At 37.2% G+C, this 24,798-nt stretch overlaps 1 long non-coding RNA gene across 1 annotated transcript in view; it reads right to left on the bottom strand.

Moving 5' to 3' along the window:
* LOC119232763 (uncharacterized) overlaps positions 1-24,798 on the bottom strand; it is a 411,864-nt gene that overhangs the window by 131,126 nt on the left and 255,940 nt on the right. The gene's annotated exons all lie outside the window — the stretch shown is intronic.

A 24,798-nucleotide genomic window follows, 5' to 3' on the forward strand; every position in this document is an offset into this window, starting at 1 on the left:
TCAGTGTTAGCTAACAGGCTTTATCCACAGCAAAAACAAACTTTACTTATCTTTATGAGGAACTGTACTTCACAATCAACATTTCCACAGAAGCTGGGAGATGGGGGGGTAATGATACCCTTGATGTCTACATTTCAAAACGATGGCTCTCAGGTCCTTGAGAAAGACATTTCTGGTTATAAAGCTGACAAAAGGTCTGTATAGTTTTCAAAAGGACTTACACATATTTCAGAGAGAAATATTTGCAATGGCAAGTTTTCTAGAGAGAACACTCTCAAAAAGGAGGGAGGGAAGTATTTATTTTCAAACAGACAGAATTAAACCCTTACTTTCAGTTTTGTATCTGTCCTTTGACATGCACATAGTTTTAATTTTTAATAAAAAATAAAAACTTACCTAAGTATCCATCTACTTGACATTAATTTAAAAAAATCCCTTAACAAATTTTGCAATATAAATTCTTAAGAATAAAGTTTTCAAGACTTTTATTTTTACCACATGAACTTTGACAGTTTCTCTTTGGAACGAGGAGAAAAAACGTTAAATGTTGCCTTCAAAAGCATATATACCCTTGAATTAAAGACACTCACAAGCACATACAGTTGGCACACTTCTGATAATTTGAAATTCTTATAGAAAATATGTCCAGTAATTATCTGCATGCATTCAAAGACAGATCAAATGCGTAGGGAAAGTGATGTTTAGATCCTAACCATTAAATGCTAAGTTCAGAAGAGAGCTGCTTAAGAACAGCTTTAAACTGACCAACTGTTTCAATTCAGGCCAACATGGAGATTTTATGCCCTATCTCTTGACTATTAGAGCTGCCTCTTCTGTTAAAGGACCAAGTGCTTCAGGACTGAATGTTCAAAAGCTCTTCTTCTGAGAAGAGGAAGAAATCATTTTCCAAAAGGTAGCTAACAAACAAATATCTTAAGAAAGTAAGAGTGCTTCCAAAAGAAAATAGAGTAAAAGATTTTGTTTGCCTCTATTCGAGGGGATGGTGAGCCAAGATTTCTTTTTAATTTATCCAAAATCAGAATGATTCCTTTTGAGAGAGGCTGGCATTTTGCCATCTTAGTCCTGAAGGAAATACGGTTCTCGGGTTTATACAGCAAGCAAATACAGGACCCATTTTGAATGGCCTCAAAAGCCATGATTTCTTCATTACCAAAGGATGCAGTAACCATACACTATTTTCTGCCACTTGCTTTAAAAGTATATGTGTGCCAAATTAGTTGTGATTACCTAATGTTTGGTTTTTAATTAAAGAGAAAAATTTTTATCAAAGTATAAAATTTATATAAATTATATTGGACAGAAGGTAGTATGGCAAATATAATTCTTTACTTTTCTCTACCTGAAAGACACCACTTCTTTTGCTAATACAATTTTTTTTTCATCAGTACCTAAAGATTGTTTGTAGTCATGCATGTAATCCCTCTGCAAAACATGGCAAAAAATGCTATCAATACTATTTTACTTTTCAAAGGATTATAGTTGATAGTTAAAAAAGCCCTCTTTGACCATAGTGTAGAATTCCTATCAAATCATGGTTAAAGTTCAGCCATTGAAAGGCCTCCCTGGTGGGGTGAGGAGTTAAGTGTCAGTACTATGAAGCTATCCACAACTTCTGCAGCACGAGTTCGATCCCTGGCCAGGGGAGGTGACCCACATGGCACAGAAGACCTCTCCTGTCTCTCCTGCTGCTCCCCTCAGCAGTTCTGTTCCCCACTCTGTCTCTGGTGAATTTTCTCACCCCCTGCACCTATGGCCTGTACCCTAGTTCTTGTATGCATAAATAAATAAATCTGTAAAAAAAATAAAGTTCAGTCATTGAAATAATATCCCTTGAAATAGCTTCCTCTAAGAGATAGTGAATGCTATCTAAACGGTCCAATTTTAAAAGTAAATTTTTTACTGGAAAATATTTGTGTCTGGAAAAGGAAGGAGTTAAGCAAAGAACTCATGGCTATGAGAATGTGAGAACAGTGCCATTGATGGCATGTCTTTGTCCATCCACATCCCCTCCTCAGTTTGGCCTCATGGGATAGTCAGGATAGGGTTGGTACCATCAGGGGGAGGGGGCAGATAGACTCAAGTCAGGAATGGAGAGAGCCTCAGAATTGAATCATGGATGCCAAGCAGCAAGAGTGCAGAGACAGTGGCCAAACAGCAAGAGTGCAGTGACAGTGGCCATTGATATAACATGACAGACACAAGGCAGTCACCTCACTGGGCCCCTCAAAGAGGCATGGATTGGGGATTAATTTTTCATTAATAAGTGGATTTTAGAGTTAACGAAATGAAAATAATTGCGTTAATGGGATACAATTTGTTCCCATTATCTAGTCAGATCTGGGCCATGAAATTTATACATGTTGAGCTTTCTTCATCTTTAAATTATGAGTTTCTCAACTTTCTGTTACCAAAAAAACAATTTGCACTCATGAAATCTACCAAAAGGAAACACACATACCTGAGTCTAGACCCTCCATATCACCATCTGCTACAAAAGGCAGCCCCCATGAAGCAACTTGAAATAAATATGATTCAGCCATTAGAATCTGTAGATTGAGAGATCAAGGAAATAATGGGGTCAAATGTTAATTAAGCATCTTCTAACTCTGTCCTGAGCATTTGCCAGTGTCATCTGACTGAATATTCATTTCTACTGAGGAGGAAGTGGAGAAAGTGGAATTCGAGTTTACAAACCTCTCCCTTAACTAGGCTTCCAGAAGCCCCTGTGACATCATCCATGGAGGCCATGTTGTCTTCCTCTGGTTTACGGAAGCCCTCAGAACAACCCCCTAAATCTAACTGTAACTTTACTAACTCTGCTTTCCCATGTGATTTTACCAGTCTAACTGTACGAGATCAATATACATAACCTTCAAGCAGAGGTTGCATACTGACATGCCACACCACCCAATAATCAAAATTCAGCCATGGGGACAGTTCATTGCAAACCACAGAAACTGACCCTGGCTAACTTGAGCACAACACAAAAACTTTTTCTAGGCATATGTGCTTGCTTATGTAATCAAAAGGAACCAGAACAGCCAGGGCTCAAAGAAAGAGAGCAACCAGGTTAACTCTGGGGAGCAGAAACAAATGGGCCATGTCGTCAAGGCAGTACGGTCAGGATGAATCAGCGGCAGACTATTCCCATCGTTATATGGCTCTGCTCGAGATTTAGGTTCAGGAAGAGCAGGAGACTGTGGTCCAGCCTGGGTCACATGCTCAGGGCTCAGCAGGAGAGAGGAAGGCTCCTTAATTGAATGCATGCAAGGCTGCAAGCAGCAGGGGGAGGCAAGGTCCCCACAGGAAAATCAGATTGCTGGGCTGGCGGAATAACAGATCCCTACTACAATAACAAAAGGTCTCCTGTGCCCTCACAAATGTCCTCCCTTGTCACATTACAGTGAGTGGTTTCTGCTTACTCACATTTTCCTCACATAGAGCCCTCTGAAGCTGAGGCTGAGCCACAGAGAGCTCTGTCTCCCTCACTATCACCACACACCAGAACTACTTCCAGCTTTGATTCATTACACACATCACTTCTATCTTACCCTCCAGAACATGATATATATGGTAATTTATTTCACTGTTTTGTGCTTGCTGCCACCCCCTCACGTCCTATATCATTTAAGCTGAGTTCTGCATCAGCAGCAATGAACGTTAAGATCCACCCCTCAGTCAGAAGGAGAAAAGAACTCTACTTGCTCTCCCTTCACTCCTTACAGAGTCAGCCCAACCAGAGGCGAGCTGTTATAGACTCTCCTCTAACCCTCTGCCAGCATCTGTCTTTGGGAGAATGCTGAGTTCTACAAATCATGGAGGGAGAAAATCAGCAGACAAATTGTGTAACAAATTGAAGAGCCAACAAGAATTGCTCTGGAAGTACACGAAAGCCCTTCTACAAGATATTGTTGTTGAAATGAAGTACTATAGACTATCTGGAGATAATGCTTTAGAAATTTCCTGAACAATAAGGCAGAACTTGTAATTCTGAAATAGAAATAATCTGTTTGTTTCATCTACTTCATTAGGAGAAACAAAGGGTTTCAATTTATTAATGTGACATTCAAAATAAGAACATGGTGAATGCTGCCCTGATAAATTAACAGAAATTGTGGAGAAGGAAACATATGAAGGGATGGTCTTGCCAATAAAAGGAATGAAATACAGAATCTGCTTTTGTCTGGTGGTTTGCGAAGTTGAAGGTATGATATGCTCTTCATTTTATAAATCTGACGTTTGTTCAGGGCTTTCAAGGGAATAATTTATAGGACAGACGTGCCTTCCCCTCATTGCATTTACTAGTACTGAAAACATGGAAGGAAATCCTGGAGCACTGACAAGACCAGGGAGAGAACAAAGCACAGAGCTAATAGTGTACTCCCCAGCTCTCCTGACAAAGGCCTTCCCATTGCAAGACAACGCAGTTCTGATGCAAGCCAGGATATAGGCCAGGAAGAGCTGGGTATCTCTGTAAATAAAATGGGGGGAGTGAGGGTTGTGATAGTTTTGGGCTTATTTTTAATTTCTAGTCAATTTTTGTTTCCAAGGAGAGATCAATGTAGTGGCAGGAAATGGAATCAAAGATTCACAAATACAAACTTTTAGTACATGGGTATCTAACAGTTAATGTTCAGTTGTTTGTATGCCTGACACCTAAACCTCTTCATCTCTTCATGCTTGACAAAGATCCATTTCACATAAAGAAGATCCTGTTTGTGCAGATGTGTGTGTATGTGTGTTCATGCACACACATGGGGGTGGAGTGTAAAACTGACTTATTCCAGGTAGGGAAAAGTCAATTCAATCATCCTTACTAGGGCTTAAGTTATAGGATCATAATAGCATTTTAGTTATCTGTGCAAAAGAGTTTATTATAATTATTTTGGGATAGCATGTAAATGACCATTAAGTCACTGTGAATGCTTTTTAAAATGTTTTCATATTCTTGTTTTCCTGAATTAGTGTCTAGCTAAAAATGGATAGCAGCCCCTCATACTTGTTATAATAAAATTTAGCAGCAGGTCCTCGAATTATGCTGTTTTTTTTCAACATCATTTCATTATAACATTGATGAGAAAAAAAAAATTCCGACTGATACTGAAGTAAAAAATGTTATCAGAGAAACTGGGTTCTTTTTAGGTCATTTCACTAAAAGTCCCAGTTTCCAAGAACCTATCAATGTTAAGTGAGCACTTACTGCGTCTTGTGCAGATCCATGCCCTCTATTAACTATTAATTTACCAATTAGTTTACTTCACCTTGTCTCCAGTCCTCACAGAACTCTCTAACTTAGCAGGATATCACTGTACAGTCCACATGTGTTTAAGTTCAGAAGTTATGCCTGTTGTGACAATCCCATATTGGGAATGACCTCCTCAATTCAAATTCTGTTTCCATTAATTTTTATTTTGCAATTCACAAATTAATGTCTGCCCTAATTTCCTTCAGCCTACTTCCAAGTGACCTCTTAAACTCTCACAATTACTTCCTGACTGCATGCTACCTTTAGCATCCTATAGCTATCCATGCATGTTTTGCTTTTATTTCCACAGATTATGAAAACTTCAAAAGCCACAACCAGGCCTCCCTAGTGGCACAGGTGGTTGAGCGCAGCGCTCTCAAATTGTCTGCAGCCTCTACAGTGCCGGTTCGATCCCCACCGGTCTCGGAGCAACCCACATGCTGAACAGACCTCTCCTGTTTTGCCTGCTGTGTATTTCTTCAGTCTGCCTGCTCTGGTCCCCACTCTGTCTCTGGTGAATCCTCTCACCTTCCCGTGTTTCTGGCCTGTACCCCGACTCTTATATAAATTAAAAAAAAAGCCACAACCAATTTATCCTACTTCTTTGTGACTCTAAAGTCACTGAACTCTGAGCAGCATATAAGGAAATGATCATAAATAGTTAAGTAAATGTATTGCATCTAGGTAACTGGACTAAATATATTAGTAACAGTCTAAGACGTTTTAATAAGCAAATATTTTATTTTAGATAATACTGCCTACCCCCAACAAATATAGCCTCAACTTCATCCATGTTCAAAAGAAAAATTAAAGCTCCTTCTCAAGGTAGTTAATATGATTAATTCATATACCATAGTGGCTACAATTGAAAAAATACCTTGAAAGTACTTATCTTTATTACCAGGAAAACTGCGTTCTATTACTCTCCCCATACCATCCGACACTCACTTTCTTAATGGAAAAAGACCTCCCTATTTATCTTTAAAGGTCAACAAATACCTTGTCTAGCCTAGAAGCATAGTTCTCAATAAGTACTCAAAAAATTAATGAATCCCACAATAGATATTCGCTAATAGGACCAAGGACATATTTTATAGCTAAGGAACAACAATAACTATATCCTGAATGGTGCTCATATGCATTGCAAATGTGCTGAATTTATTAACATCATAAATAATCAGTCTTAGAATTAAACTATTACTGTTATCAATAACATTTCTGCCACATTGGAAATAAGACTGTGAATTCTTTTCTGTTTCCACTTTAACTTGTTTTTATGTACAACAGTTATGAAAAAGAAATGACACCTATTTCTGATAAACAAGAATTCAGAAAAATTGAAATTTATTTTTGAAGCTGACTCATGGTTCATTTTTTATCTTCTCCATCTTAACGTTTAATTATTTCAATTCCATGGAACAGCTGCCCTCCGAGTCCTTTCTATGTTCTTTCTCTTCAGATCACTGCCTAACAGTGGCTCAACAAAACACATGCAGTATTTTCTTGATTTTGACTGTAATGGGGGTAGCAAGATATTTTACTACTTTTTTCTTTATATGTGAATACGATTTTCTAACATTCAGCTCAGGTGTGAAACTTATTTCTTTATGAAATGCTAAACATGCAATGGATGGAGTTATGGGAACCAGATTTTGTGAAGAATGACTAAACCAAAGACATGTTCCTTACACTATGCGCCTTCTTCCGGGATCTTTAGTTCTTCATCCACCACCACTGGGCAAATTTCACTTCTGCTTCCACTGACCCAATTTCTGCTCAAAGATTTTTCTTAACAACAAATGTTCCATTATTTTCTCTGATTTTTATGCCTGCAACTCCCCTCTGAGCACTTAGTTCTTTTGCAGCCTCTTCAAACTGAAGTCACAGGAAAAGACACAGTTAGTACCCAAACCTGACAGCAAGAAAAGCCTTCCTAGTTTCAAAGCCAGCATGTTTCCTACCCACTTTCCAATTTGTCAAAATATTACTCTGATGAAATGTCTTCTTTTCAGATCCCTGAACTAACATTACTAATACCCTCTTCACTCTTCTCCCATTATTGTAGTTTCAAACACTGAGGAAAAAATGCTTTCTGCCCCACTATTTCTGTTTTGAGCTCAAGGAACTTTCCTTTGAACAGCACTGTCCAGTAGAATTTCTGGAAAGATTAAATATTTTATCTACATTCCCAATGTGGTAGCCGCTAGCTGAAAAGTGGTTAGTGTGACTGAGGAACTGAATCATTTTATCAAATTGTAGTCAATTTAAATTTAAGTAGTGGGCCTCAGTGGCACAGGGGTTAAAGACAGCACTATCAAGCTATCACAAGCCACTGCAGCATGAGTTTGATTCCCCAGCCAGGGAGCTACCCACATGGCACAGCAGACCTCTCCTGTCTCAGCTGCTGCTCCCCTCAGCTGTGTATTTCAGTAGATCTGCCTGTTCTGTTCCCTACTCTGTCTCTGGTGAATCCTCTCACTGTTTTTTTGAAGTAGGTTGTCTTTAAAGTTGTTTTCTGCCTTATGAAGAGGTATATCTGCACTCCAATTCACCTTTTCTGGTTTGAATGAAAGGACCCTGATATTGACTGGACCCTGAATGTGACTATTTGACCCCTTTTATGCTTTCTCCTCCTACCAGAGTTATACAATCCTTAACCCTTACAGCCGCCAGCAACTTCCCCCCAGCTACTTGTTATGAATAACATTACAGAAAGTGAAGATCATTGCTTCCTCTCCTGAAAATTTGTGAAATTTTTCTACAGGAATGTTTCTACAGGAAGAGACAGTGACCTGCAATGCAGATTTCATGGATTTTTCTGTGAAGCATTATAAGGTAACAGTACACTTTTTCAATGATTTCTGTTCTGCATAAGAGTTTCTGATTGCATCTAGCATACAATACCATAGCAGCAGAATTCATGAATATTTTACTTTCAGAAGGAAAGGGAAAGCTAGCCTGCATAAATGGCTTTTATTTTGTAAGGTTTTAAGTCGAAGGGTTTTTTGTCCCTCTTCCCAGATTCTTTTTTTTTTTTAAGCCCTACATTAAACAGCTGCTTTGAAAGTTTCTCTTTCCCTTCAAGTGTTTTCACATTTACAGACTGTGCTCCTATGATCTAATAAAATTAAGCTATCAGGAGGAAATCATCGCATCAGAAAGGGCTGGGGAAGCATTGTAAAGCACCAGACATCTCGCTAGAAGAGCATCTCTGGGGAGTTTGCTCTGGGAAAGAAGCAGTGGGTGGAATTGCTGAGCTCCTTGGTCTGTTAAGCTGATGCCTGCCTTCCCACACTTGTCTTCTTTACATAGCATTTTCCTTTTAAGGCAGCCCACAGCAGCACTGGAGGAAAAAAGCTGTCAGGCACACTGGTCAGATCGAAATATTCCAGGAAGGAGATAAAAAGATTAAAATGTTGTACCTGAGTGAATGACCTTCCAATGTTTAAAATCGTGAGTTGCTTTATGTAAGTGCTTTCATTGCCCACTTTATTCTTCCCCGCCCCCATTTTCTGATCTACTTGTAAATTTTAAGTTCCAGGAGGCAGAATATGCTTCCAATTCAGATTAACAGTTTGAACAGTAAAAAGGCTCTTTTTTTTTTCTTTTTTTTTTTTGCATGAAGTGTTTCATCCTAACTAAAAATGTGAGAGGTCAGCTCTCAAGTACGACTGTGCAACTCACTGGGAATTGATAGCCCCAATGACAATTTGTTGAGACAAGCATATTTTCTTCTGCTTAAACCCTTTCTATTTTTGAGGTTGGGCTGGGATTTTTATTCTTTAAGAAAGCTGCATGAGGGGTCTCCCTGGTGGCGCAGGGGTTAAAGACAGCGCTATCAAACTATTGCCAGCCACTGCAGCATGAGTTCAATCCCAGCCAGGCAGGGAGCAATGTGCATGGCACAGCGGACCTCTCTTGTCTCACCCACTGCTCCCCACAGCAGTGTATTTCAGTAGATCTGCCTGTTGGGCTCCCCACTCTCTCTGGTGAATCCTCTCACCCCCACACACACTCTTCTGGCTTATACCCCAGTTCTTGTACGCATAAATGAATTATTTTTTTTTTTTTAAAAAAAAGCTGCATGAGACATAAAGTGACTTCTTTAGACAGCTGGTTCTGAAACTTCAGTGGTATCTCAATTTCTTGGGAGATTTTGTTTAAAATGCAGATTTATGGGCACTATTCTTTATTTGCCAAATTAGAGTGTTTGTACCATTTTGAGGAATGCATGCAGTTGAATCCATAAATGCAGCATGAAGTTGCCAAGAAATAGAAAATAGTTTAGTTTGGTAACTAAAAGTACTACAGACTGGCAAAGTTAGTAAAATAAAAAAAGCCTGAATAAAGTCAGTCCCACCCCTCTACTAGCCATCTCTGCCCCTTTCTAACTAGTGTTTCTTTTGCTCTGTGTAGTGATGCATCCCTCACATGCAGTGGAGTAGTTAGACATAGGTTGCCCCCCAATTTTAACTGAGTCAGTGACTATGGTTGAGAGGCCAGAGGACAGGAATGACCCTTAGTAGAATTTAGTAAATATTCACCATAATTAATAACTTATTTATAGTATGTAAAACAAGTTTGGGTCTGTTTCCAATAAGAACTTCTAATAAGATATCACTCTAATCCCTTGGACTTCCAATGTCAAATTGACATGGCTGGGAATTAATTCAGGACCATGCCACAAATAAATGAATTCCCTCTAGTCAGTAATTTCCTAGTAAACATGTGTGTGTGTGTGCGTGTGTGTGTTTATGAAACATTTTTCTCATTTTGGATAGCACAAAAGTGCTGATATCATCAAAGGCCCACTGCAAAAAATATGAGCTAAGTATTTCATCCAAAAGACAGCAATGGCTAAGGAAGATAGCCAATATCATCAATATCCTCATGGCCATTTGGAAGCAAAAGAGTAACCTTATACTACTCATGACCCCCGAATACCTAACTTTCTCCTTTTGAGTAATGGCTTTGACTGAAAAAAAGCTTAGTTGATAATCATGTATGTTTAATGTTTCTAATCAAGCCAAACGCACCTGTATTTCTTGCATTCCTCAAAAATGCCAGCTGTTAGTTATCCACAATAAATGGAGTTTCACATTTTGTGACAAGCTTATTAAGGGAAAGTATAAATGCATTCTGAGATAGAGAAGAAATAAGTTATCAAAAGACTTTGTCTTCAAATATACCTTGTTATACTCATTCATTTTTTTGAGAATTTTGTGTTCTAAGGAGGATAGTGACATTAACGAAAAGGACATAGCAGAAAACATTCTTCAGAAAATATTTCAGCTGCAAAGCACCACGTTGTTATTTTTCTATTCCAAAATCCATTTCCCACTACTACCACCCTACCAAGTTGGTCCATTTCCATATCTACCATCCAGCTGGATATGAGAGAAACCTAGGCAGGTGCTATTCCTCACAGCTTTCATGCCTCATCATCAATATCCAAGCTCTGTCAGTTTCATCTCATATGTATTTGTCAATTCAATTTATTTCATTCCACCTCTGTACTACCATTCTAACATAAGTCATTTATTCTCCTGCCTCCCTCACTGCTCATCCTCTTCTCTCTGATTCTTAAAACAATCCAGTCTCCCTACTGCACCTTAAATGAATCCTTTTGGATTAAAATCTGTTTTTTGTGATCCTTTAATAGGTCCTGTTTTCCTGAAGCAAAAGATGAAAATCTGGGCCTCCCTGGTGGCGCAGGCAGTTGAGCACCACACTGTGAAGCTGTCCTCAGCCTCTGCAGGACCAGTTGGATCCTGGCCAGGCAGCGAGAATCCCACATGGCCAAGTAGACCTCTCCTGTCTTGCCCACTGCTCCCCTCAGCAGTGTATTTTCATCAGTCTGCCTGTTCTGTTCCCCGCTCTGTCTCTGGTGAATCCGCTCACCCTCCCGTGCATCTGGCCAGTACCCCGGTTCCTATATAAATAAATCTTAAAAAAAAGAAAAAGATGAAAATCCTCAACTTCACCAAAAAGCCTGCAAGATTTGCCCTGTCTCTCTGCCTACTCTGCAAACTTCTTTTGATTTTATTCTCCTAACTTCCTCTACTTATTTCACCAAGAATGCTTAAATTGTAAGGTTTCTTGTCTCCACATTCTCTTGCAATAAGCTAACAAATGTACCTATTTTGAAGAAACATTCAAAATAATAAATTCAACTCACCAGTTTAGAAATTAAGAATTGGGCATTTGTGAAAGTTGGAAAACATGATGCCCTTCAAGCTAAACCTTTTAAAGATGTCTTAGATATTGTATCTTGTTAAGGATCTGGTGAACTGCTTTAATCTCTGAGTCATTTTCCATCAGTAAAATGGGGTTAATAAGAGCTGACACACAGGTTGCTTGTGGGAATTTGATGATGTTACATACATAAAAAAACAAAGTATGGCATGAAAGCACGGGATGTGGTTCATCCCCTTCCCTTTTCCTCTTTGAATGCATTACTAATATGACTTTGAAAAGAGGAAAATGCACTTAAACTAGTTCCCACTCAGAAACAAAGATTTTTTTTTTTTTTATGCTGAAAAGGATGTAAAGATCATTGAGTTCAGTAGCCTCATTTTAAGATGAAGCTTTAAGCTCCCAAGTGATGTCACAGGGCACAGAGCTGGTTAGTGTGAGAGTTGAGACTAAAAGAAAATGTCTCATGAATCTTATGTTAAGAAATTTTGTATTATAGCACACTAATTTAGGTAGAGTTCCTCTCTTTCACTCCTGTCTTTGTATACTTCCATTTAAAATTAATGACTACAAATGTATATCTAAATTTCAGCAATATTTACTTCATGGTTCTCAGAAAGGACTCCAAGCAAAAAAATAGACTATGTCGAAGAGATCATACTTTCAAAGAAACGATCTGAGCTTGATTCCTAAATCTGCTATATATTAGCTGAATAACCTTGGGCAAGTCATTTAATTTGTCTGCGCCTCAGTAACCTCATTTGTTAACGGGAAACTTAACACCTAGCTCAATTACCTTGACAATCATACATGAGGTAAACTCTGAATGTGATGAACCAAATTAGAATGAAATTCTAGTAGGGCCATAAAAAATTACTTTCCTTTCTCTCTCCCAGAGTCTGTAGCTTGAACCCCAAATAATTGTACCTTCATACTTTGGGAGGTTTCACCTAAGTCAAGGTGTAAGGAATGATAATGGGGACTTGTACCATTGTGATTGCTAATAGAATTCAGACTATCAGTTTAAGTTTGTTTTCAAAGTTAAATAGAAATTCAGGTGGCTTTTAAGTGTCTTTGAAATGAACTGGCTTTCTTCTACTCCTATTTCCCTTGAAAAATCACATATGAATTCCTCTTTTTTGATAACGAGAGAAAAGAGAACTATCAGCAGGAAAATTTTACCTATGATTGATGCTTCCAGTCAGCTTAAAAGAGCAAGTATCTCAGATGTAAAAATTCTGACACATCACTTTATGACAAAACTACATAAAACAGCCACAGATTTAATCCATTAACTCATTCTGCAAAATGACAAAATTAAGTCTTTGATATCAGTAATTTTAAATAGTTTTCTTTCTACCACAATTCTCTCACCCATATATTTTTTTTTGATTTATATTTTTGGTCTCATTTATCTGGTTGGGACTTGTATTTTACTTTGCTTTTACACTCAGGATAAACAGATACGATATAAGTTTATTTGGAGGGCATAAGATTGTGGTTTAAATTGTGTAATCATAGGAAAGCAGAGCTGGGGTAAAGGAGGTAAGAAACGAATGTTTTCTTGCAAGATCCCCAGTAGATATGAAATATCTTAAGGTGTATCTTGATTTTTTTTTCAGTTTCTCAAAACATATTTTTTGTCATTATAAGGAGCCAATTTTGTGAAGAAAAAAAAATGATGTATTTCAGGTCTTAAGACAAATTGTGCTATGCACAGTGTAGTGTGTACACATGTAAAATGTTCTTGGTAGAACAAATATAGCTGGATTATATAACTTGTTGATAGCATTGCTACAAATAATTCTTCTGTTTCCCAGTTCAGAACTATTCTGTTTGTGATACAAAGGGAAGCATTTAAGTTTAAGGGGAAAAAATATACCTATTTGCTAAGTATGAATATCAGGCTGATCTATGGTTATTTATTCATGCCTCTATGGACTCTAACCAGTATGGATTCAAACTCTCACAGTTTTATTAAAGAGAGAATGTAGGAATTTGACAGAAGAGGGTAATCACAACCAAGATAAAGAAAGAGACCAAATTTCAGGTCTTTTCAAATGTAGCAGCCAATTTGCACACAACACTAATGATAAAGGACTGATCACAAAAATCTGCAAAGAGCTGATAAGACTCAACACAAACAAAGAAAATAATCCAGTCAAAAAATGGGCAGAAGAGCTAAAAAGAAACTTCTCTGAAGAGGAAAAGCAAATGGCCAACAGGCATATGAAAAAATGTTCAACATCATTTGTAATCAGGGAAATGCAAATTAAAACTACCATGAGATACCATCTTACACCAGTGAGAATGGCACATATTAAAAAAAACTAGCAACAACAAATGTTGGCGAGGGTGTGGAGAAAAAGGAACTCTTCTGCACTGTTGGTGGGAGTGCAAACTGGTCCAACTATGGAGAGCTGTGTGGAGATTTCTGGACCTACTAAACATAGAGCTTCCATATGATACAGCAATTCCACTCCTAGGTATTTACCCAAAGGACACAGAAACATCAATTCCAAAGAGCACCTGCACCCCTATGTTTATAGTAGCACTGTTTACAATAGCTAAGCTTTGGAAACAACCCAAATGCCCAAAAATAGATGACTGGATCAAGAAGATGTGGTACATATATACCATGGAATATTACTCAGCATTCAAAAAAGATAAACACATGCAATTTGCAGCAACATGGATGGCGCTGGAAGGGATCATGCTCAGTGAAATAAGCCAGAAAGAAAAAGAAAAATACCAGATGGTCTCACTCATAGCAGGAATCTAGAAAACTTAAATAAGGGACCAGTAAAATGAATAACTTTAAGAAAGTGAAAATCAAAATCAACAAACAACTATGAACCAGAGATACTCTATGGGTGGTGGGGGGCGGGGAGAAGAGGGATTGTGGTCAAAATAAGGGGATTGCAATTGTATGGGGAATATAAAAATAAAATTTATTTAAAAAAAAAAAGAATATCTATCAAAATAAATAAATAAATGATGTAGCAGCCAAGACAATTTGCTACTCATGTGAGACTAAGATATAAAGCATGAGAGAGAAGCTGCCCCAATTTGTTATGCTACAAAATTGAAAGATTAGAGCACAGTTAGATTACAAGAGGAATGAATTTTTAGGAGATGGGTGGGAATAAAATGCCCCCTTCCATTTTGAATTGCCCATTAGACATCTAGGTCGGGGTATAGAAAAATATGTGGGTATGGAATTCAGAGGAGAGATCATGTCAGCATATACAATGATAAAGTATTTAAATCACTTATTTTCCATGAGATTGAATGAGATCAACTAGGGGGTAAATGAGGATCAACAGAATAAAATTGGAGCTGGAGCACTCCCAAGCTCAGAAATCCCAAAAGAAAAAAATCAGTAAGTAAAACTTGAAAGGATCATCCAATATAGTGGGAAGAGATCTGTTAGAAAGAAATAGTAAGAGATCAAGAACTTTTCTGTAAACAGTCATCAGCTCTGCCAAGTATACTAACAGAAAGAGTAAAATAAGGACCTAACTTGTCCAAATTTGGCAAAGGGAATGTCATTAATGCCTTGTAAGACCATTTGGCAGCTATGGACACAGATGACTATTTTCAATAATGTGAAGAGAAAATGGAAAGGGAGAAATGAGTGTACACAGCTTTTCCAAGGAGAATGAGAATTGAGTAATGGGAGTGGGATGGTGCATGTGAATGCAGATGTGAGGACATCACAATACTTTATGGAAAATATTTTTTTTAAGATTTATTTATTTATTTATACAAGAACCAGGGTATAGGCCAGATGCGTGGGAGGGTGAGAGGATTCACCAGAGACAGAGCAGGGAACAGAACAGGCAGACTGATGAAATACACTGCTGAGGGGAGCAGTGGGCGAGACAGGAGAGGTTTCCTGCGCCATGTGGAACCCTCGCCAGCTGGCCGGGATGGAACTAGCGCTGCAGAGGCCACAGACAGCTTCACATTGTGGCACTCAACCACCTGCGCCACCAGGGGAGGCCTACTTTATGAAAAATATTATTGCCCTTGCATATGAAATGATCCAGGATGAAGATAAAATTTAATACAGGAAAAAAAGGGGGATACAGATGCAATAGCTATATAAGAGAGAACAGAGTTCAGTGCAAATGGACTATTCGTCATAAATGGAAGACAATGTTTTAAAAAGAAAGGAAAAATACAGGGCTCAAATGAAGTAAATGGATATATTGGTAGAATGATGTGAAAGTTTTCTTGCATTTGTTTCTATCCTTAGCAAAATATTAACTAATTGACAAACAAAAGCATGAAAAAGGGGAAGGTGGTGCTGGCGATTGGAAGACATGAAAGGAGAAATATATTTGCCTAAGAAAGTAATGAGACCAGAGATATGAGAACAGAAATCAGTGATTTTGCAGCACATGCCTGCCAATGCCTGTTCATGAGTTTAAAGACAGACCATGCTTGGGGCCTCCCTGGTGGTAAGAGGTTAAGGTCTCCATGCTATCAAGCAGTCACTGCGGCACAATTTGATCCCCAGCCAGGATGCTACCCACATGGCACAGCAGACCTTTCCTGTCTCATCCACTGCTCCCCTCAGCAGTATATTTCAATAGATCTGCCTGTTCTGCTCCCCACTCTGTCTCTGGTGAATCCTCTCACCTCCCCTCACACCTTTGGCCTACATCCCAGTTCTTACACGCAGAAATAAATAAAAATAAAATAAAAAATAAAACAGAGCATGCAGCATGGCTGTGTGTATGTGTATGTGTGTTCTAGTCGTATTTACTTCTGTCAGTATAGCTAAAAATAAACAGGAATTTAAATGTTAAAAGGTAAGAATGACAGGAGAGAGCAAGAAAGGACAAGATAATTGAGAGCATACACAAGAAAGCGATTACAATGACGGACATTGTAATGTAAACCAGACAAGAAGGGAAATGTGGTCAAAGAATGCAAGATAGAAACTGTCAACTAGCTTGGAAGAAGTGGTTTTGAGAACTGTTGGATATGAGGACATGATGAAAGAGAATTTTGCCTAGAAGGGTTGTGTTTGAAATTGAGGTTATGAAAAATAAGTTCTTGGTCATAAGAACTGTCTAGTATCACCATCATTTTGAGAGTGGAATTCAGAAAAAACAGAGGAAATGAGGTGCTCTAAAAACTTAGAGCTTATTATTACTCACATGTCATTAGAAACATCTGCTCTGTAGTGTAGATATGGAAATATTTTAGACTTATGACAGAAGAAATGTTGGTGAGAGAGCCAGTAAACCAGTTATTAAAATCTTTTTAAAAATGAGTGGCAATGACTAAAAGATCTATGGGTGGTTGGGATAGTTAAAGGCATACTCCTCAAAGGTGCAGGAAAATAAAATATTTACTCTCATGGGTGTCATATATTAAAATATCACTGTGTGTGTATTTTTCAAACAATGTTCCAACGATTTACATGACATTTGTGGTTAAGATCAACCCAAACTGCTCCATTTCACCACAGGTCCCTTTCTAATAATGAGATCCAAACAAGATACCATTTCACTTCCCTAGAACCTGATTCTCTGAGCCTTGGGCTCTTTTCTTTGGAGATGGTTGATTGATGTTTGAGTACATTTTTAATTTTTACCTTTAATATTACCAAGTTTCCTGTTTATGCTTCCATCCCTAATTTTACTCATAACATGTAAGGTGGAAGAAAAATAATCACAATGTCCAGGAAAAGTTGAGGAATGAATCACAAAGAAAGAATAAGTTGTAGATAAGAGGGATGAAAACCCCAGTGCAAGAATAATATTTCTTCCACCATAGAATTTCATGTGCCTGTGGTGAAACATAGGCATGTATGGTGAAGCCACTGGGCCTTAATGTTGCCCTTATTTCATGGGGTGAAGTAAGTGTTCAGAGGAATTACTGAGACTTCATGTGATTCCTAACATGTGTTCTGGCTAAACAGACCTTGGCTCTCTCAACAGGAATCCCAATAGCCCTCATGGCTCATCCTACCCCAAAATTCTTAGAAACTAGACCTAGATTTAAAATCTCTTATTATAAGCTAGTTAGTAGTTATATTTTTTTTAAAGAGGCATGTATTTTTATTTATTTATTTGTTTGTTTGTACATGCACTGGGTACAGTCAGAAGCGCGGGAGGGTGAGAGAATTCACCAGAGCCAGAGCGGGGAGCAGAGCAGGCAGAAGGACCGAAGTACACTGCTAAGGGGAGCAGCGGGCGGCAGGAGAGGTCTGCATGCCATGTGGGACCCTCCTCTGGTGGCCAGGGAGCAGCGGGGGAACGAACAGGCGCTGCAGAGGCTGCAGGCAGCTTCGCAACCCAGCGCTCAACCGCTGCGCCACCAGGGAGGCCCTAGTTAGTAGTTTTAAACTTGACAGAAAATGAGAATCTCTAATGCCTTCTGGCTTCCACTATCACCACCATCTGGAGACTCCTAACTATGACACATCCCACTGAACTTTCGATAAGGGACAGATTCAGATGAAGTCTGAGCACAGCATCTTCTTACCATGGTAGTTTGAAAGGCTGGCCATTCCCCTGTGACCAAATGTATAACCTAATGAGTTCTCTGGCCCTGGTCTTGCATAGAACTGGCTTTGCACTTGCTCTTACCTCTCATCTCCATTGCTCATTCCCTGGGAGCTCCCACATGACCTTTGCACACAGACTGTCTAGGGTATGGCACGTGAGACTATTTGACACCTTGTATATCCTGGCTGTTTGATTACAGTCTTAGTGAGCCCATCATTTCAAATTTGGATACTTTTCTTCTAACCCAAGGCAAACACCTGTCTATCTGTGTATTCTCTGTCTAATTGATTTCACAGCAATAGCATGTTAGAGAAAGAAGGCAAGAAAAGAGAAAACTAAGGATAGAATGATAGAAAATAAAAGTATAAAATATGTAACTATATAGTAAATATATTTGTTATATATTTATAATATAAATATATTTTATATTTTTCAAGGAAGGGCATGAGTAAATATCAATTTGTACAAATGATTCCAATTAGAATATAACAGGGGAAAAGACATACTAAATCATATAGACTTGAACAGAAGATTTTTATCAGCTTCTGCAAGTAGAGTGAAGTCAGATACACCATTGGTTCCTCAAAATTCCAAGACTTGTTGCTTTGAACAAGCCCCAAGTAAAATAATTCTTTAAAATTGTCTTCAGCCTAATGTTGGAGTAGGATCTTAAGCAGTTTATAATATGCTCATAAGTATGTTGAAGTATTTGTCTCTTTGTAGAGAGCTTCTAAGAGATGTAAGGAAAAGAAACTGTGCCAATCATATTCAGGTTATTTCTTCAGTTATAAATATGCCAATCCTTTTCCAAGAGGTGGAATGAACAGGGTTACCAAAGAGACTGGGGGATTTAATCTATATACAATCATGAGAAGGAGAAATGCCTAAGACTTGGGGTGAAAGATGACCTATCTCCACCCCTCCACCTTATGCAGCCCTCTCCACACTCCCAGAATTGGGGCTGCACCCTACTGAAATCACAAATCTGATTTGCATGAGACAAGACAGGAATTAATATTTTTGACTCTAGAAATTAGGAAGAGAAAGGAGAAGCCAGAAATAACAAACAGTCTCACTCAGAAGGACAGTGATTAAGCAGATTGGGAGGAGGGCTGGTGAAATTCCATGGCATAAGATGATTAAAAGGCTTTCAAGAACAATGACACTAACATTTTTAAAGTGATTTGCATTATTGATATGTTTCTTCGTTTCCAAGTCTTAAGTAAATCTGTATCATTTATGTTTTTGCATAAGGTTATGTGCGTAGTCGTGTATAAATCAAAGCAAACATGGACTTTTCCATCAGGAAATCAAAAAGTTTCTCTAAGTAGAAACAAAAGCCGAAAGACCAATGCAGTCATGAAATTGTGCCCTTGAATTTGCACAAATATTGGATGGGATTTTGTGATTATCTAGTCTATGGAAATGGTGGGAGGGTTTAATTCAATTCAATCTAGATCTTGAAATAAAATGAACACCCAGATCATATATGGGAATGAAGGTCAGAGATGAGATTGATCTAGATAGAACTAATGATTTTCTGTTAGAATCTATATCCATATCTGCATCTAGCATGGTAAACATGGCCTGGATTATTCTGTCTGATTAAGGTATATAGCTTTCATTGGAAATTATTTATTCCAAATTCATTGAATGTTTATATTGTGTCATTCATGGTATTAGGCACTGGAAATACAACAATGATTTCTGTTCTCATGGAGAAGCATCAACATTATTTTATGTTCAAGTTCCTATTTCAAATAGGTTACATGGTATGCTGGAAAGCCAGCATAAGTGAAATCAGGAGAACATAGTTCACACCCCAACTATTTCCTAACTAGCAGTGCTTTTTAAAATATGTCTTATAATTTTTAGTGCTCAACTTCTTCACTTTCAAGGTGAGATGACTGAATGGATTATGTCTAATATTTCATACAACTTTAATACAATAGGGCTTTTTACAAGTCAGAAATACATGTGAAATTCTTAGTGTTTTGATACCACTACTTGGTCAAATGAATGTATAAGCACCAAGATAATCATTGGCCCTATAAAAAAAAAAATGACACTCTAAAGTTGCAACACACAATCCAAAAGTAAGTTTCTAGAATATGGACTTTTGTAGCCTCCATTGGCAACAGCCCTGAGCTTTGAAAATGAAAAGGAGGGAAAAAATGTATAGTTTAATCACTATGAAGAGTCAGGCAATATACAGGTGCTTTATTTTTATTTCCTTGATTCTCACTTGCAATTCAAGAATGAGCTTTATGCAATACCTCTATGTAAGGATATAAGTAGACTAAGGTAAGGAGCAACAAGCAACATGTTCAACCTCATATGACTGGAGAATAGACTTGAATCCAAGCTTTCTGACTATGGTCACCAAGCTTCTTTCACTATATCAAAGAGCATTCCATGTGGAAAGGCCATCTTACATTTCCCTTTGGCTTTGCTTTTCTGTGTCTCTCTTATTCTGTTCCCTACCACTCCTGAAGATGAGGAAAGTAAAACAAAATTGCAAAACACATGCTATTAGGTAGGAGAAAGTCCATTCATTTAATTATGGAGGGGAAATTCTAAAGAAAGCATTTACAAGATTTCTTCAAAAGGTCACAATGAACATAATCTTTCGATCTTCAAAACAGTCATTACAAAAATGAAACCAATTTCCCTGTGCATACTGTATGGTGGTGCATTAGTGACACAGCTGCCCTAATAAACACTTTTCCCACTTGGAGTTTTAATGGAACTTAGCACCAAATACACCCAACTTGCAAATTTATTCAGACATTTATTTGCCACCCCACACTTGATTCTCCAAGGAGTTTTGAGTGTGAGGAACTGAAATAACATAATTTCTTGGATTTTGAATTTAATAGACAAAAGCTGGCAGAAAAAGGTGAATGGTTCAAGGGTAAAAGAAACCAAACTGTACCTTAATCTTTCATAATCTTTTTATCACTCTTGGCGAAAATCTTGACCTCTCCTGCAATCATAGCATAATCTAAGTATTTTGTAGTTACCATTAAATATTAGGTAAAGACTAAAGATCAGTATTAACAGTAAGCAGAGATTTCAGTACCTTGGAGAATGAAAATGAGGGCAGGATGCTGGGGGCTGCAGACAACAAATATGGGATACCAAGATCCAGGTTGGAGGAAGAAAGAGGAGATGACAAAAGAAAAGAACACTAGGTATTAGCAAAAATATGCATGGCTTCTTTGAATAATCTAAAACTAGAAATCTTTATTGAATGCCAATTCTTATGCTATTTCAACATATGTTATTCATTTATGTTGCTCATACTAAATGCCTTGCCCTCATTTTCAGAAAACTCCAGGCTGGTTAAGAGCAAACATAGGCTTTTGAGTCATTCTGAAGTGTAATATTTAGTAAAAATCAGTTAACACTTTATTCCCTTAAATGATAAATCTTCACTGAAAATTTTGCTACTTTATGGAAAAATTTCAGGTATACATAGACATTCTAAAAAAAATAACTCTCTCTCTATATATCTATATATATCTTCTTTCTACTATTGTTACAGAGGTGACAAAAATCTGTTGTACTTTTATTAAGGTACCCTTTTAAAGGAAAGGATTACAAATACAACTAAAGCCCCACTCATTATTACTCTAAAATAAATTATCAGAAAATATTTTACAGAAATTGTATCATTATTTTATACATTCACTACCCCTTTAGTCCTCTCTTAAAGGAGATATATATATATATATATATATACACACACACACACACACATATATATGGATCTCCAATATATATCCACCCAGTTTGAACAGTCCAAATATATCTAGATGTCAAGATATAGAAGTAGGTAGAGGTCATTGGTCCAGACTTCCCTTCCATTTTCTAATTCTGTCCATCTTTAGGATGTATTTTTATAGCCTTAATCTTTTGTACAGCATGTTAGGATGTTCATATACTGCTTTCATTAACCCAGATAAAGAATGCAAGAATAAGGATAATTATAAAGGAAGAGAAAGGTTAATTATATAAAAATAAGGATAATTTTATAAAATTTTATATTATACCTTTACACTTCATTCTTACTGTTAGTCAATGTAATTGGGGACTTGTTTCTTCAAATATCTGCACACAGCTCTACACTGATCCACTGTGAATTCTTAGATCATGTTTACTATAACATAAGACTCATTTTCCCTTTGTTTCTAAGTCCTTTGTATACTTGCAGCACATCACAGTTCCTGATACATTGTAGGCAGTCAGCATTCACATGCTGAATGAATTAATGTATGAAGTACACTGCATGAATGAATGAATTTATAGCCAGTGCTCACAGAATTAGAACCCAAACTCCAGACTTCTCAAACCAACTGTGCAGTACTTTGCATTCTGCCAAATGACCAAAAAAAGACTACAGATATCTGAACATATTGTTCACATTTTTGTTAGGATGTAAATGACTCCAGATTAAGATGCCTGATTTATTCCCTTATTCTGTGTTTTATATAATCTTAGGTCACAGAAATATGCATAGCTGAAATTCTGCATCAGCTAGTATCAAATGATCCTGTGTTTTTAAAAAGATTTGGTTTTAGGAGTGAAACAAATGGATCATGGAAAATAAATGCAGTAGATCATTACGCAAGCAATCAGTCAGAATCTTTGCCTACGCATTATGGCTACTGAGTGAAGAGCTCAGATTTATAATAGCTGAATTTATGCCAGTGTGAAAACTACAGCCTAGCCTGAGTTATCATGAGACATTCAGAAGAAAAGTATGGTGATAATATATCCATCCAGTTGCAACATAAACACTGTAAGAAAGTTGGCAAGTACCTTGATAACCTAATTTATGTCTCCAGAAAGTCATACACTGATTTACAGGAAATGATGAATGCCAGATAAAGATATCTATAATTTAAGATATGTATCATACATATTCCAGTCTTTAAACTCATCCAGTGTATTAAATTTGTCTATGCTTGTCTACTAAATACTAAAAATGTTCAGATTTTTGTCTACCACTGTCAAGGCATCCTTATGCAATTTTATTAAAGTTACTAAGTTTGAAAATTGAACTTCCTTAAATTTTTCTAAAGACAATTTCTGATATAATAAGATCACCAGATATCACAAAATAGGCAAGCCAGTCCTACTACATACTGGTTCTATTACCTGGGGATAAATTATTTAACTTCTCCAAGTTTAAGTACATAAAATTGTCTTAGTTACACTGCAGCTAATATATGACAGTGTGTTTACTGAAAAATACAGTCATTTTATTCTGGGAAGACTAGCTGACTACATTCATTTCCCTGTCTCCTTTGCAGTTAGTTTAAGATATGTGATTGACTTGACTTATAAAATGTCGATGGAAGATAGGTAAACCATTTATTACTTTGACCCTATTCCTTAAACCCTCCTTAGTCCTTTTACTCTTTCTCACTCCTTCTAGTCAGTATTGAAGTGGAGTATTTCAAGGTCTTAAAGAGTCTTGGAACAGTAAGATGGAAGAAGCCTGAATTCTGAATGATTCTAATAAATAAAACTTACTTGTTCAAGCTTCTACTTTCTAATTCCCACTGACCCAAATTGGACTCCAATGTAAGTGAGAAATGTTTACTGTGTTAAGCCACTAATATATTGTCAATTAGACCCTAACACAAATTCCAGTACTTGCTTTAAAGAGCTATGGAGGTATCAAATTAGTAAATGACTGTAAGAGCCTTGGTGCAGTTTAATATAGTGTATGGCACATAGTATCAAATTTCTCACTCTTCCTCTAGGCTCTACAGGGGCAGCCAATGTGTGCAGTCTTTACATTTTAACTTTTATATTCTTTAGACTTTCTATTTCTCACCTTTTTGGAGTTAAACATAGAAAAATGAGTACCTTCCAGGGATAATAACTGACTTTACAGTGATGATGTATAATTGTTTCTGAAAGTACATTTTTTGGTATTACAATATCTTTTTCATCTTTTATCTAACTCTTTTTATCAAACTGTATACAGATATACAATTTAAAATACAGTTTGGGGAACAGCTATAATTCATAATTTCACGTGAACGTAGGCCATAAAATTTAAACCCTAACCTGAAATTCTTCCAGGGACTATTAGAAGGCATCTGTGACACAGAAATTGTGTAAAATTATAAAAGTACATGTGACAGCTATGTAATCATTGTCCTCCTGTACTTATAGGAAGTGAGTGGGAAAGAAAAATCCCTGTTGACAATTTAATTTTTATTAAAATATGTGTGATGTAATTCCAAACTAAGTCAGGACACTGTGGGTTTATTTTTTAATTTCTCTTTAGCAAAACTCAATTTCAAGTGAAAATAGACAGTGGCGAAGTGAAGCTATTGATCCAGGCTGAGGGAATTTATGGTCTGAAACACCCTAAAATTTGTTTTGAATTGCCCTGTGTGCATTTTGCACTTTGAAATGAGCATCTGAGGAGTTTTATATAGACATACATATTTGTTGACTTATTGACATTAATTTGATTCTTTTTAGAGGGCTATTTGCAAAAGCTTTACAGTTGTGACCTCTACATTCAGAATAGAAATGTTCCTGAAAATTTGGCTGCAACTTTAAAATCCAAGACTCAATGACACTTTGCCCTTGGGTCTCATTGTCTAAGTCTCCTTTTTACTGAGTGCCTACTGTGAACTGATCTTATAGAACATTTTGCATGTGCTATATTATTCATTCCTCATGACAACCCTATGAGGTAGATAGCAGCATTAATCATTATGTTGCAAATGAGAAAACTAAGAAAAACAGAGGTTCAGGCATTATTTTTGATAAGTTCCCTGA

This window comes from Talpa occidentalis, unplaced genomic scaffold, assembly GCF_014898055.3.
Source record: "Talpa occidentalis isolate TD23 unplaced genomic scaffold, MPIMG_talOcc4v2.1 talOcc4.7, whole genome shotgun sequence".
NCBI classification, from domain to species: domain Eukaryota; kingdom Metazoa; phylum Chordata; class Mammalia; order Eulipotyphla; family Talpidae; genus Talpa; species Talpa occidentalis.